General features: G+C 35.4%; 1 protein-coding gene across 2 annotated transcripts in view; it reads left to right on the top strand.

Moving 5' to 3' along the window:
- LOC108910043 (polypyrimidine tract-binding protein 1) overlaps positions 1-14,685 on the top strand; it is a 296,893-nt gene that overhangs the window by 138,100 nt on the left and 144,108 nt on the right. The gene's annotated exons all lie outside the window — the stretch shown is intronic.

Below are 14,685 nucleotides of genomic sequence, written 5' to 3'. Positions count from 1 at the left end.
TTATTTTTTAAGGAAACATGTCTTGTTAGAGAATATCCTTTTTACCACAACCCTAATAAGCCACATTATTCTCGCTGGTCGCAGCCAAATCCGTCCCTTTACAACTTTAAATTAGAAGGGCAACTAAAGCCGTACAAATCCCCTACTGATCGGGCTTTATCCGCGCATCCCATTTTTCCTTTACTTTCGAATTAAGTATTAAACAACTCGGCGCCCGCCGTATTAAATTCAAATATTCCCTTCAGGAATACACCGGGAGCCATCCAATTATATTTAAGCGTTCTTAAATATTAAAGCGAAAGAATCACTCGCTAATTCTAATAGAACTAAATAAAGTCTCCGCCTCCCCGGAAAGGAAACTCCAACTTCTCGGCGGCTGCGGAACCCGTAATTGTATTTTAATTTTATACGGCACTATGAAACGGTCGTCTTCCCGGGGAAATCCCGTCTCGGTTTGTTCTTTAGGGATTTTTGCCGAATGAGGATTTATTCGCCCGCTCCGGGTGCCGTATAAGTCGTAAACGGTTTTGATAATAACGTCTTTTAAGGAAATGGGTAGTAGCAGTTCGATTTTCGGGATGTCCTGAGGATACCTAATAGGTTACGATAGAGTTAAGATATTTTAAGTTACAAAGTTACATAATAGTGTACCTTGCCCAAATATGGGCAATTTTGTAATTCCCAGGACAGTGTCCAAAATTTTATGAAGCATTGGCACCGGAAAAGGCAATATATTTTTTTAAATATGTATGACAACAAGTTTGTCCCCTTTGTTTGCCAATATACAGGGTCGTTTTGAATAGAGTAGCACAAACGCTACCAGTGCATCTAGATGAAAAAATAATTCGAATGAACTAGATATATCTTAGACAAAAGTTGCACTCCTGAAGAATTACAGGGTCTTGAATGTTGTAGAGCCAACCAATATTTCCTTCAATTTATCTTGAACGATGTGGCGTAAATAATTTATATTTGGTACAGACATTTGTCCAGCGCGGACACATACTTTCTATTAATATTGTTTAAATATATCCACCAGAGGCGCTGCTGTCGACTACATGCAATGTTACTCCAAATAATTTTTCACCCTGTATGAAAATACATATCTTTTTTACATTTTCGGACGTAACAACTAAAAACAAACATTTTTTCTCTCTTGCAGTTTTTCGATAAACGCGATAGTTTTTTTTTAGATAATTTACGAAAAACAAACTTCGGAAATTTTACATTTATTGAATACCTACTACTGTTTTGTTTCTTTCCGTTGTTTACTCATAAACAATTAATATTTTGTTTCTTTTCGTAATTTTACATAAAAATAATCTATTGTTGTTAATTTGACGTAGAACTCTACTAACTTGAGATTTGAGGGTGTTATCTTCATAGATATTGAGGCTTATCGTTTTAGAGTTTTGATTTTTTGTATTTTAAAATTAGTGTATCACACAATTAAGTAAATCGAAAATAACGCCAAACTGCTCGATCAGCCGATATACTTTATAGGAATTTTTGTTAGAAGTACAATTTTAACAACTTAATATGCCGAAAGTGCAGAAACAATCTTTGAGGTAAAGTCTTTCCCAAGTCAATTGAACATGTATAAAAACGCCTAGCAATAAAATTTAGTGAGTTTCATAGGCGTCCCTAAAAATGTTTTCTGCTAAAGGTAAAAAATTATAATAATTTGTATAACCTGTATAATATGCGGAAAATTTCTATTCTAATATTTGACCAACAACATATTTTAATTATTTATGTCCTCAAACAATTTTAATGTATTGATGGTAAATTTCGTTTTGTTCCGTTTCAAAAAGTGTCTAAAATGCCATATTATGTAAACTAGTAAACAAAATATCCCTTTTATTTCTCCCTTTCGGAATTGTAATATGAATGAACAAATTAGAATTACCTAAATCACACCAAATTCCGCATTACTGCACTGTACTGCTAGGCCATTTGTTGACAACTGAATTTATGGCCAGGTGGCCCAGTGCGGCTGTATTTGTGCCGCGTTTGCTCTTTCGCAATTGTAATAGTAGGTGCCTATAATAAATTAAAATTACCTGAGTCACACCAAATTCCGCATTCCTGCACTGCACTGCTAGGCAATTTGTCAACCACTTGTCAACAAGTGAGATTTATTGCCCAGTCGCCCAGTGCGGCTGCGTTATACGCCATTTACCCGTACACGCATTCTTTAACTGGGCGTATAAATTTCTACCACCTCCACGTTTTGTTCGACCAGACCTGTATATGGGTATGGCTAAATAAATATGGGAACAAGTTTATCAAATTATTTCATTATTTATTTCAATGCCGAGTTGCTGTTCAGCGGCCGAACCTGGTACAACTTTCTACGCCAATGATTTTTTAGAGTTTTGACATAAAATTTCATTTCTAACAAACAAAAAAAAAACAGTTATGTAGAATGAATAGCCCTGGAGTTACTTTCTGTTTACATAACTGTGTGGTAAACTTATTTTAAAATTAGAAAAAATCATAATGTCGCGGTATCAAATAGATCGGTCGTCGGTCCTCGGTCGCGACCGCACGTTGGGCGCCAGGATTTTGCATTTGCTTCTCCTCTGAGCATCTGAGCGGGTCGTAGACTCTTTTTCACCCTTGTCAGTTGCACTCGTTGGTGAAGAGATTCCGCGATATTTCATATGATTTCTTCTTGACGACCTTGTGGTCGCTAAGGTAAAATAAAATTTACAATTCTCCGCCATTGTGAGATCAATATGCTCAGATGGAGAGTCCACGATCTAAATTTCATTAGTAAGTGTGACCTAAGAGGCCTTGGAAGCACTGACACTTGCTTTTTTTACAAATTTGGATACGTTGGAAATATTTATGGTTCGGGTTTGTTTTGTTCAACTTTGCGGTTTTGATACCCTTGTGTCTGAAGATCACTGTCTCTTACACACTTAAGCTTATGCACTGTTGTACGGACTCCTTGGAGTGCCTGAGAGAGCGTTGAGTTCGGCATTATGAATTTTTTGTAGAGAATAACTCAGATTTTCGTGTCACATAATATAAAGTTTATTTATACATTGGTATGATAGTACGGAAATACAGCGGTTTCAAATGCGAATTCTTTTGCTTATCGAGTACTCACTCTGGTCAGACATATAGGTCCTGGATAAATAACTGCAATTGACCAGGGTGTGTGTTTATTCGCCGACGGGGTGAATTCTGATAGTCTGCTTGTTACGTGATCCGGTTTAGTGTCATCCCATTCCCGTCGGGGATGACTGTGTTCCTGGCTGGCACTATTGTCTGTATGAAGTTAGAATTAGACAATGTTAGTATGGACCCGAAGGTCTTGTCGAAGGTCGAATTTGAAGAAAATATTTATCGTTGACATTTCGAAAGTAAATCGAAAATTTTTCTATCCTTGGCTCTCGTCGGCGATCTCGGGGATAGGTTTGGCACGAGTTGTCGTTGTCGTTCGATGGAACGCAGGACTCTCGGCGTAATATTTCTCGTCCGGTCTGCTCGACGGTCAAATTTTGGAAACATCGGCGATTTTGCGCTCGGTCGTGAGCCTGTCGACATCGATTGCATGTCGATCGCGCCGCCTGCGAAGCTTCGCGTGAAATTTTTGAGAGATTCGCGATTTTTTCAATTTGTACGAATTCTCATTTCTGATTGCGGAGCTGTTTTGAATGTTCTATCTACTGTGGCTGAAATCGCGTCATGAATGCATATTTTGAGTGGATTATTGAGGAAATTGGAAACATAGGCGAATTTGATAGTGATTTTTTCTAGTTACACATTTTTTATCTCAAAAACGAAACGAATTTTAACCCATGTTCACATTAAACTTTTTGCTTAACATAATCTTTCTATCGCATTAAGATGTTTCGCTATACTAAAACCTAGACCATCCTGTCTGTATATTAAAAGTTTTTTCTTCTATTTTTTTTAACTTATTTCTGCGGACACATTTAACATATTCACACAAAGTTACTTCGGCTCCGCGTTCTTGGAAGCGATTCCGGAGTTTATTAAACCACGGAGTCGTTACCTCTGGGCCTTCCGCCCGATTTGCATCGGGGCAATTAAACCGGCAATTTGGCGCAGTCGAGTGGCGAAAACTCCGACAATAGGATATTTATATTAGCGGAGACGCGCACATGTGTGTGTCCGGGCGTCGGGGGGACGGGCTGCCGACCGTAAACCGTCGACATAAATTGCTTTCAAAAACGCTATATCCCGGTCCCATTTGTAGTTACAAAGTTCGTAACGACGTGAGAGTTATTCTGTTTCGGGGAAACTTCGGGGTTTTGTCTCTTCTTCGACCTCACCCTGTCTCCGCTCTTCGCGGATGATTAACTGGGAAACTTTGACGCAAGACGTTTTCTTTTCGCCGGTCGTATTTCAGTTGTTTTATGTTTGTTCGAGGAACAGAAATTTGTTAGGCCTTTCACCGAACGTCGCTCAAATGATACTGAAATTGATTTTTTCATAATTAATATGGTCGTTTCCGTGAATGGAAATCTATAAAATATAAAATCATAAAATACTTATTTTATTGCCAATGATAGCCTTGTTATTTCTTGAAATCAATATAAACTACAACTGATTTGTATCAGTATAATTCAAGCAATGGAAGATTTACCTATATTTGATCTGAAAACGCATATTTGATTAAAATGTGATTGATTGCCTATAAAATTTGCTACAAATATTTATATGATTACCTTAATGTTATCTGCTATAGATAACAGTAAGAATGATGATGAACATGTAATTACATAAGGAATTCAATGAAGTGAACAAACATAAATAAATGTGACTTTGTATTTATGGTACTCTATCCAAATACCATTGTAACAGTAATACGGAGTCTGTTCAGAAACTGAACTTTATTTTTTTAATTATTATTCATTTTATACATTATTGGTCCTTATCTCCTTCAAAGTACCCCCTCCACTATTCACACACTTTTCCCAATGGTGTTTCCATTTCTCGAAACAGTCCTGGATTGCTTCATTTGAAATGGCCTTTAAAGTCTGTGTTGAGTTGTGGGGAAGAAAATAATAAAATATAAACCGAGTGTGAATTTCTTTTGAGATTCATTAAATTGTTGGTTGCCCTATTTCCCTTTTTTTTATTTGGGTTTGAATTTTTCGATGTGANCACACTTTTCCCAATGGTGTTTCCATTTCTCGAAACAGTCCTGGATTGCTTCATTTGAAATGGCCTTTAAAGTATGTGTTGAGTTATGGGGAAGAAAATAATAAAATATAAACCGAGTGTGAATTTCTTTTGAGATTCATTAAATTGTTGGTTGCCCTATTTCCCTTTTTTTTATTTGGGTTTGAATTTTTCGATGTGATTTGTTTCTACTTGTAACACTTTACGGCTGGCTTCGGTATTATCATTTTTCAATTTGATTTCATAATCTAGAAGTTTTGTTTTAATTAAAGCAAGACTTAGGGTGTCATCTGACAAAGTCTGGATTGCAGTAACGTCAGAAGGAGATGCGCAATTTTAGCTGTTTCTGTTTCAGTGCCTCCTGTAGCTAATAAGTCGATTATTAACTCATCGAATACCGAGAAATTATTCATGAGAAGCATATCTTACCATTGCATAAAAATATAGTTGACTGTAAGTGAGTGTGACTTATTTTATTTTGCGTTTATCCATTAGTTTGTAACGAATTTGCTTTGATGTCATCAATAGTTTGAAAACGGCGTCCTTGCAGTACTGATTTTAATTTCGGAAATAAGAAAAAGTCGCAAGCCAGGTCTGGCGACTAAGGAGGGTCGGGGAGGACAGTAATCTAATTTTTGGTACAAAAGTGACAAAGCTGAAGTGTGTGGGCGCATTGTCATGGTGCAAGAACCATGAATTGTCTAGCCACAACCCTGGTCTCTTTTTGCGAATTTTTTCACGTAACCGTTGCAAAACGCTTTGATAGTACACACGGTTCACTGTTTCACCTTGAGGCAAAAATTCAAAATGCATAATTCCATTACAATCGAAAAAAACATGAGCATCACTTTGGCATTGGATCGAGACTGACATGCTTTCTTGGGACGTGGAGATTCTTTGCCAATCCAATCTTATAGCACTTTTGTCTCAATGTCTTAGCCGTAAACCCAGCTTTCCTCTCCCCTTATAAACCTTTTAATAAATGTTTCATCGTCATTGGATTATTTCAGGAGTTGCATTCCATACGATAAACGGTCATCAAATGGGGAACAAATTTTGGTGCAACTCGATGCATGTTCAATTCTTCAGTCAAAATTGCATGGCATGGCCCAATTAAGATGCTAACCTTGTCTGCATATTATCTGGCAGTCGATCGGCAATTTGCACGCACCAGATCTTTAACTTTCTGAACGTGGAAGGCATCAGTTGAGTTCAAGTCGAAGGCCTTCCTGGTAGAGAATTATCTTCAGTTGACTGACGACCACTTTTAAATCTTGAAAACCAATTGTAATATTGCGTACGACCCAGAGCATCATCTCCGTAAGCTTGTTTCAAAAGTTGGAAAAGTTTCCATGAAAGTTTTCCCCAGTTATACGTAAAATTTTCCGTTGCATCGTTGTTCCAGAAAATCGCACATTTCAAAAATCGTCACTAACACATGCACCTTCAAATAACAATGTCACGAGAACTAAATGAGATATCAACAATCCAAGAACGCGCCATACAATGCTGCCAACCGCATATCACTAAATATCTCCATTACCTCGTAATTCAAAAAATTCAGTTATTGTCTGACCTCGTACTTTTGCTGTAATTTTCTTTATTAGTATTAAATCAAAAAGACCTGTACATAAAGATACACATTTTGGGAACAGTTTAATATTGCAAATAATGTTGTAGTTGTTTCATATAATACAGCCTTATGGTTATTATAAGAAAAAAGTATTTATAATGTGCATTGTGATTTTAATATCTTATGAAATAGGGGTATGTTATAAATATTAGTCATGTTAAAAAACAGAATCAGAGAGCTCATAGGTGTAACGAAATCAACCAATATCTATGGCAATTGGACAATATTAATATTTTCTTTATATTTATCCACCTGTAAATAATATAAAGCATCAGATATATCAAAAATGTTAACAAACTAATTCTAACAATTTTTTGAAGTAAGTACAAAAGTTATATTATATATAATAAAAAGCATTGATCCAAAAAAAATGTAATAACAAAGTACACACAAAAAGACCTCGAAACCTGAAAAAGTCGGAGAGATTTGTTTAAAAAATTGAAAATTCATTAAAAACGACCGGCACATTGAAGTGCACTACCATCTTCAGATTTTTTCAGTTTTAAACAAGCTTAAAGATATAGTAATCACTTTGAAATCCTTAATAATCCTTTTCTAATGATACTACCGAGACTTTATATTATATTGAGCACGTATTATCCGCCAAAAATTCTTATCCCAAATAAGAATATTTCACGAAACCAGCTAGAAACAAAGGCCTGGCCGTATGGCAAGGAATATAAGAGCAAAATGAGTTTTAATAAAAGGCTGCGAGCCTCGTGATGGAATGCGATGTGAACTGCTTTGTTGATGCGCGTTGAAAATACTTTTAGAGACATCTGCCGAGGATACAATTTATATAGCATTTCTCGATCGCACAGAATAGAACACTTGTTGAATGAAGGAAAATATTGGGAAAACTGTAAAAAAACTAACTTGCATGATCCTTTTTTAATAATAATAAATGCCGTGCAGGTACAAAGTTTGAATGGGAAAGAATAAACAAGTTTACACAGAGTTTATTCTTCTCAAAACAAAAGACGGATTCCACAGTTTCAGTTTTTTCAACTATTTCCAAGACACCATGTAATATTCTTGTCAAGGTTGGAGTATCTATACTACTACTGTTATACCATATTTAATTTATCTTTTTTTATTTGATTTTGTAATTTATGTTTGCTTTCAGGAAAAAATGTCTTATTTTTATTTAAAAACACAGCAGACTAGTTTACTTTTTTATTGAATGCAGCTATATTCTCCACGCTCGTATCGATATTTTAGCTGTTTGAAACAATGAGCCTTTATATTGGATTTCGTTGTAAAACTATAAATAAAAAAAAAACGTTGAAAATGCCCAGAATCCACGCGGTGATTAAACCAGTATACATATATTGATTGTAGTTGATTGTAATGGATGAATCCAAATATATTTTCTTGCCCCAGGTTACCATTACGTGTGATCATGGATGAGTTGCATAAAAAATGTTGGCTGGTTTGTTTGCAATGCAGTAGATATGTTTTTTTATTGAACAAACACAGACTTTTTTTTTGTTCGTAAACATAACTCATCGATGTATAAAATGCGATCGGCACTGTTTTCATGTTAATAAAAATCGGTTTATTAAAAATGGAGACCTTCAGTTACAAATTAAAATTATCTAAACGCACAGAGTATAGACTAAAAAATTTAGGGTTAAATTTCACATTGGAATAAGTCAATTGGTTAGTTTTTATATATCACTCATCATAAAAAATTACTTACACAAGTGGTTAAAAATTCAACTTTAACCTTTATTCATAATTAAAATTATCACCTACATATATCATTATAACTAAACATCGGAAACTTTGTGGCGACTATCAAATGACTAAACAGAAGTAATCTATAAGCGGCAATAAGCGTTGTAGCAGCCAGAAATAGGTTAAATCTATGGTCAAGCAGTGTGCTGCTCTATGCTCACGGTACACAATGCTACTGACTGCCAAAAAACATGTGCAAGCGTAGCGTCAAACTCACTCACACACGCACAAAAGACAATGAAATGCACAGCCAACGTTCCTCAGCAAAAAATTTGAATTGTTCACCGGTACGCCATCGCCAGGCCGACAGGGTGCCGCTAGATACATATCGAATAAATTGATCGATGCGAAGCTTCAGATCAGAGGCAGATACGTACATATTGTTGTACAATGACGTGGATAATGGGATTACTAAAATATGAAGTAGTTGATGCTTTGCCACCATTAGTAAAAATACGATTAACCGTGGAACACTTAGGACAATTGTTAATTATTTGCNATTTTGTAATTTGTGTTTGCTTTCAGGAAAAAATGTCTTATTTTTATTTAAAAACACAGCAGACTCGTTTACTTTTTTATTGAGTGCAGCTATATTCTCCACGCTCGTATCGATATTTTAGCTGTTTGAAACAATGAGCCTTTATATTGGATTTCGTTGTAAAACTATAAATAAAAAAAAAACGTTGAAAATGCCCAGAATCCACGCGGTGATTAAACCAGTATACATATATTGATTGTAGTTGATTGTAATGGATGAATCCAAATATATTTTCTTGCCCCAGGTTACCATTACGTGTGATCATGGATGAGTTGCATAAAAAATGTTGGCTGGTTTGTTTGCAATGCAGTAGATATGCTTTTTTATTGAACAAACACAGACTTTTTTTTTGTTCGTAAACATAACTCATCGATGTATAAAATGCGATCGGCACTGTTTTCATGTTAATAAAAATCGGTTTATTAAAAATGGAGACCTTCAATTACAAATTAAAATTATCTAAACGCACAGAGTATAGACTAAAAAATTTAGGGTTAAATTTCACATTGGAATAAGTCAATTGGTTAGTTTTTATATATCACTCATCATAAAAAATTACTTACACAAGTGGTTAAAAATTCAACTTTAACCTTTATTCATAATTAAAATTACCACCTACATATATCATTATAACTAAACATCGGAAACTTTGTGGCGACTATCAAATGACTAAACAGAAGTAATCTATAAGCGGCAATAAGCGTTGTAGCAGCCAGAAATAGGTTAAATCTATGGTCAAGCAGTGTGCTGCTCTATGCTCACGGTACACAATGCTACTGACTGCCAAAAAACATGTGCAAGCGTAGCGTCAAACTCACTCACACACGCACAAAAGACAATGAAATGCACAGCCAACGTTCCTCAGCAAAAAATTTGAATTGTTCACCGGTACGCCATCGCCAGGCCGACAGGGTGCCGCTAGATACATATCGAATAAATTGATCGATGCGAAGCTTCAGATCAGAGGCAGATACGTACATATTGTTGTACAATGACGTGGATAATGGGATTACTAAAATATGAAGTAGTTGATGCTTTGCCACCATTAGTAAAAATACGATTAACCGTGGAACACTTAGGACAATTGTTAATTATTTGCTACAATCGCTTTCCTTATGAGTTAGAAATTATTATTTTGTTAATATTTCATATGTAAAAACTTTAAAAATTGAGGTAAATATCATTTGGTCGTGATACTTTTACTTTAGGATAAGATTAAGGGAAAAAAGAAAATAATAATACATTCCTGACACGATATATTGAACCTGAAGGCAATATAAATTAATATAAGAATATTATAAAAGTACATATATTCCTCGGGGTCTCCTAGTTTCGAAAATAAATTTACGAGTGGCATTGCAAGCTCGACTCTAACAATGTCAAGTTGATAAGTTTCCTACGAGTTTGGGAAATATTTCGTTTTCTTTTTTTCGGTAAAGGTGCTTTGCTATCCGTTGTTTAACGGGAAGTATTTCTAGCATATTAAAAATAATTCGGTATTAACATTATACAGATTACTCAAAGAATTTTAAGAAATGCGTGCAGAATCTTTGCTTTTAGAAGAAAATGAAATAAACACTGGACAGTGAAGCAAAATGATCAGAAAAGAAGTAAACATTGATTAACTTTGAAATTATGTCTTCGAGATATTAGAGAAACTCCAGCTGAGCTTGTGTTTGCCTCCACACGCAGCACAAGTCTCTTTCAACTCTTCAAAGGCAGCATGCACAATGGCTGCCGAAAGCAATAGAAGACACTATAGAACATAATACACAATAATACGCCTGTATCTCGTACAAATCCTTGCCAATGACGAGATTATAATGACATGTGTTAAAACGGTTTTCCACTGAACGGACAAAACAAAAACAAAACACAAACTCGTTTCGAATAACACAAAACTTTAACTTTTCGCAAACTTTTTGAAGACTGGTGTGTTTTGCAACAGTTGGAGTTTTGTTTTTCGGGTCCCGTTCGGAAGCGGTCACATCAAAAGGTTTCGATGTGTTTTGAAACTCGAGTCTGTTTAGTGTTGTATTTCGTTTTCTAGTCTGAATAAGAATTTTGTATCAAATTGGTAGATACCTAAGTAAATAACGTATTTTTTTATAGATAAGAATTTTTTTTGAAACGCTGGATAGTATATAGAAACTAACTAACTAACCAAGTAAACACTTTAACAGTACATATATACACTTACTTTTTCCAAGGACTTCAATATGAACCAGTCACAAATAAGAATAAAAAAATCTTCTAAAAATGTGTTCTGACTTCCCCGCGACAACCAGTGGAAAAGGACCGAAAACAAAAACAAAACTCGAACAAAATGTAACCCTCTTGATGGAAACAAGAGTTTTGTGTTTGTTTCAGTTCTGTTTTTGTTTTTCGGGTTGTAGAAAACACAAACACAACATAAACGCAACTGTCCGTTTAGTGGAAAACCGCCATTAAAGTTGTTACAGCTACTAAAAGCTAAGAAATACACAAATTTTTACTTTACTATCTGTTATTTCATTTATGGACTATCTCTTCGATCTTAATTATTGTGGTGATGCATAAATTTGTAACATTTCCATTTAGTTCAAAATGTTTTTCTATTTCATAAACAAAATACATGAACTAATCAAGGATGTATGATCTTCTCCATTGTTTAAGATTGCCTCCCAATGATCCGACAGTTTTTCTCCTCCATGACTGAAAATATCCGATGGTTTAAAAGTAAAGAATTCTTCAAGTCTATTTCGCCTCGCAACGTAATCATTAAAGGAGGTTCTTCGAATGTTGTTGGATAGAGAGCTGGGAATAATGTTAATGAGTATATACGAGGGTGGTCTGAAAAGTTTCCGACCTCAACATGAAGATGGCAGCACTCGTAAATAAAAGCTAGTGAATTTCGTTGTTTATCTGTTGACAGTTACTCACCAAAGTTTCAGCCATTGTTGGGCGCGCAGTTGTTATGTAACAGTCGTTTGAGTGAGTTGGTGTGAGTGTTTTTATGAAAATGGACAAAATCGAGTATCGAGCTGTCATTAAATATTTGTTTTTGAAAGGCAATACGTCTACGCAAATCAAAGATGAGTTGGATTCTGTGTGTGGGGACTCTGCACCATCATTTACCACAGTGAAATTTTGGGCAGCTGAANTATTTCCGAAACTATCAACTTTCGGATAAGGCATGTTTGCGCCAATGGTCACCATTTCACGTGTAGTATATTCAGCTTTCGATTTTCCCATTGTTAATGAATCACTCTGTATAAGCGGCAATAAGCGTTGTAGCAGCCAGAAATAGGTTAAATCTATGGTCAAGCCGTGTGCCGCTCTATGCTCACGGTACACAATGTTACTGACTGCCAAAAAACATGTGCAAGCGTAGCGTCAAACTCACTCACACACGCACAAAAGACAATGAAATGCACAGACAACGTTCCTCAGCAAAAAATTTGGATTGTTCACCGGTACGCCATCGCCAGGCCGACAGGGTGCCGTTAGATACGTATCGAATAAATTGATCGATGCGAAGCTTCAGATCAGAGGCAGATACGTACATATTATTGTACAATGACGTGAATAATGGGATTACTAAAATATGAAGTAGTTGATGCTTTGCCACCATTAGTAAAAATACGATTAACCGTGGAACACTTAGGACAATTGTTAATTATTTGCTACAATCGCTTTCCTTATGAGTTAGAAATTATTATTTTGTTAATATTTCATATGTAAAAACTTTAAAAATTGAGGTAAATATCATTTGGTCGTGATACTTTTACTTTAGGATAAGATTAAGGGAAAAAAGAAAATAATAATACATTCCTGACACGATATATTGAACCTGAAGGCAATATAAATTAATATAAGAATATTATAAAAGTACATATATTCCTCGGGGTCTCCTAGTTTCGAAAATAAATTTACGAGTGGCATTGCAAGCTCGACTCTAACAATGTCAAGTTGATAAGTTTCCTACGAGTTTGGGAAATATTTCGTTTTCTTTTTTTCGGTTGAGACGGGTCGGGTGGTTTTACAATAATTAAAAGAACTATCAGTTCTCTTCTCCAGCTATAGGGTTGGCCCTAGCTCAGCAGAGATGGGAGTGGGTTGGTATTACTTAAAACTTTTATAAAGGCGCCACCCGTTTTACAACCCGATGGTCAGTATCCAGGAAGGCTGGAGAGGAGCCACTGATGCTAATACCTTAAATGTGGTTACAAAAAAAAACGGGAAAAAGGTACCAATAAGAGCTCTAATAATATATACACCATTAAAAACGACAACTTTAATCTCTCAACTTTCAGAGTGTAACATATCTGATCTACAATCAGTTGATGATTAATAATAAGGTTGTAGAGCGTTAGATATTTGCCCAGTGGTATCTTTGTTGTACAATGTCTCAGATGTAAATATTAGTATGTGAAGACATATATGGATTAGACAAAATAATGCCTAAGCAGGGTACAATGAAGAAATAAATATAAGTATAACTATAACCCTCCCCAATAGCGCTATGGTTCGGTGTACATGTATAAGCTTAGAATAATAAACTACCAAGTAAAATAGGCAACGGGTATATCTTCACACTAGGAATAGTTTTTATAATTTTGATGGTGTTGAATACTTTAAATAAATATCTAGCCTCTACTTAGATTGTGTGAGAGCAATAGCAACAAAATAAATAATACGTACTATTCAGTTCTAGCAAAAAGAAAACAAAAAGGTTTATAACTACTACTAAAGTAAAATACCAATCAAAACAATAATGAAAGTCTAAGCAAACTTGGACAATAAGGCAAATAGGCACTATCAATTAATACGTTAATTAATAAATCATACAATGGTAAGCAAAGCAGGGATATTACATAAGTACATAGACTAAATAGGGTGAAACCAATAATTTTGTCTAAATATGACCTTTATATGCGGATAAGTAATAATTAACGACTACCAACTGCCAGGTAAGTAAGTAGATAAATTTAAAACAAAATTTAATAAGCTAATAAATAATTATTACAGTAGCAAACTAAAATAATAAAATCGCGGAAAACAATGAGCAAATGGGGTGAGAGTTAGAAAAATCAAGTTATGACGCAATAAATGGGTCTAAATGAGTAGGCGAAATACTACGAAACGGCATGCAAACTTAAAATTAGGCTTATCTGGTTTGTGCAGCACTAGCGGCAGGTTGCCTTGATGGTGTTACTTAACGCAGTAGATAAAGACCATGCAGGAGCCTGTGGGAGCCTCTACCAGAGTATCTATCGAAGCAGCCACGGGGAAGAAATCGTACACCAAGTTGCAGACCCTCGAAACCAAAAAAACTGTCGGAAGCCCGCTAACTAGGGCAAGTCTCCCTCTCAAACGGAATCCACGTTGGCAGGTAGTTATATTGGTCAAATTGAAATCAAATGATTATAAGAATCCTGGAGACAAAATGCTGGATACACAGTCACAAAAAAAAGGCCTAAAAAGATAAATGCGTCTAAGTAGGTGCTGTAGAAAAATATAGCGTCGAAGAAAATAAGGCAAAACCTTACCTTGGTTGTAGGGCGGCCTCGTGGAAAAAAATGTACGTATTTTACGTCTTAAGTTGTATGGGCAGAAATCCAACCACCAG

This window comes from Anoplophora glabripennis, unplaced genomic scaffold (assembly GCF_000390285.2).
Source record: "Anoplophora glabripennis isolate ALB-LARVAE unplaced genomic scaffold, Agla_2.0 scaffold356, whole genome shotgun sequence".
NCBI lineage: Eukaryota > Metazoa > Arthropoda > Insecta > Coleoptera > Cerambycidae > Anoplophora > Anoplophora glabripennis.
The sequence above is the reverse complement of the archived record's forward strand: the minus strand, read 5'-3'. Positions and strand labels throughout refer to the sequence as shown.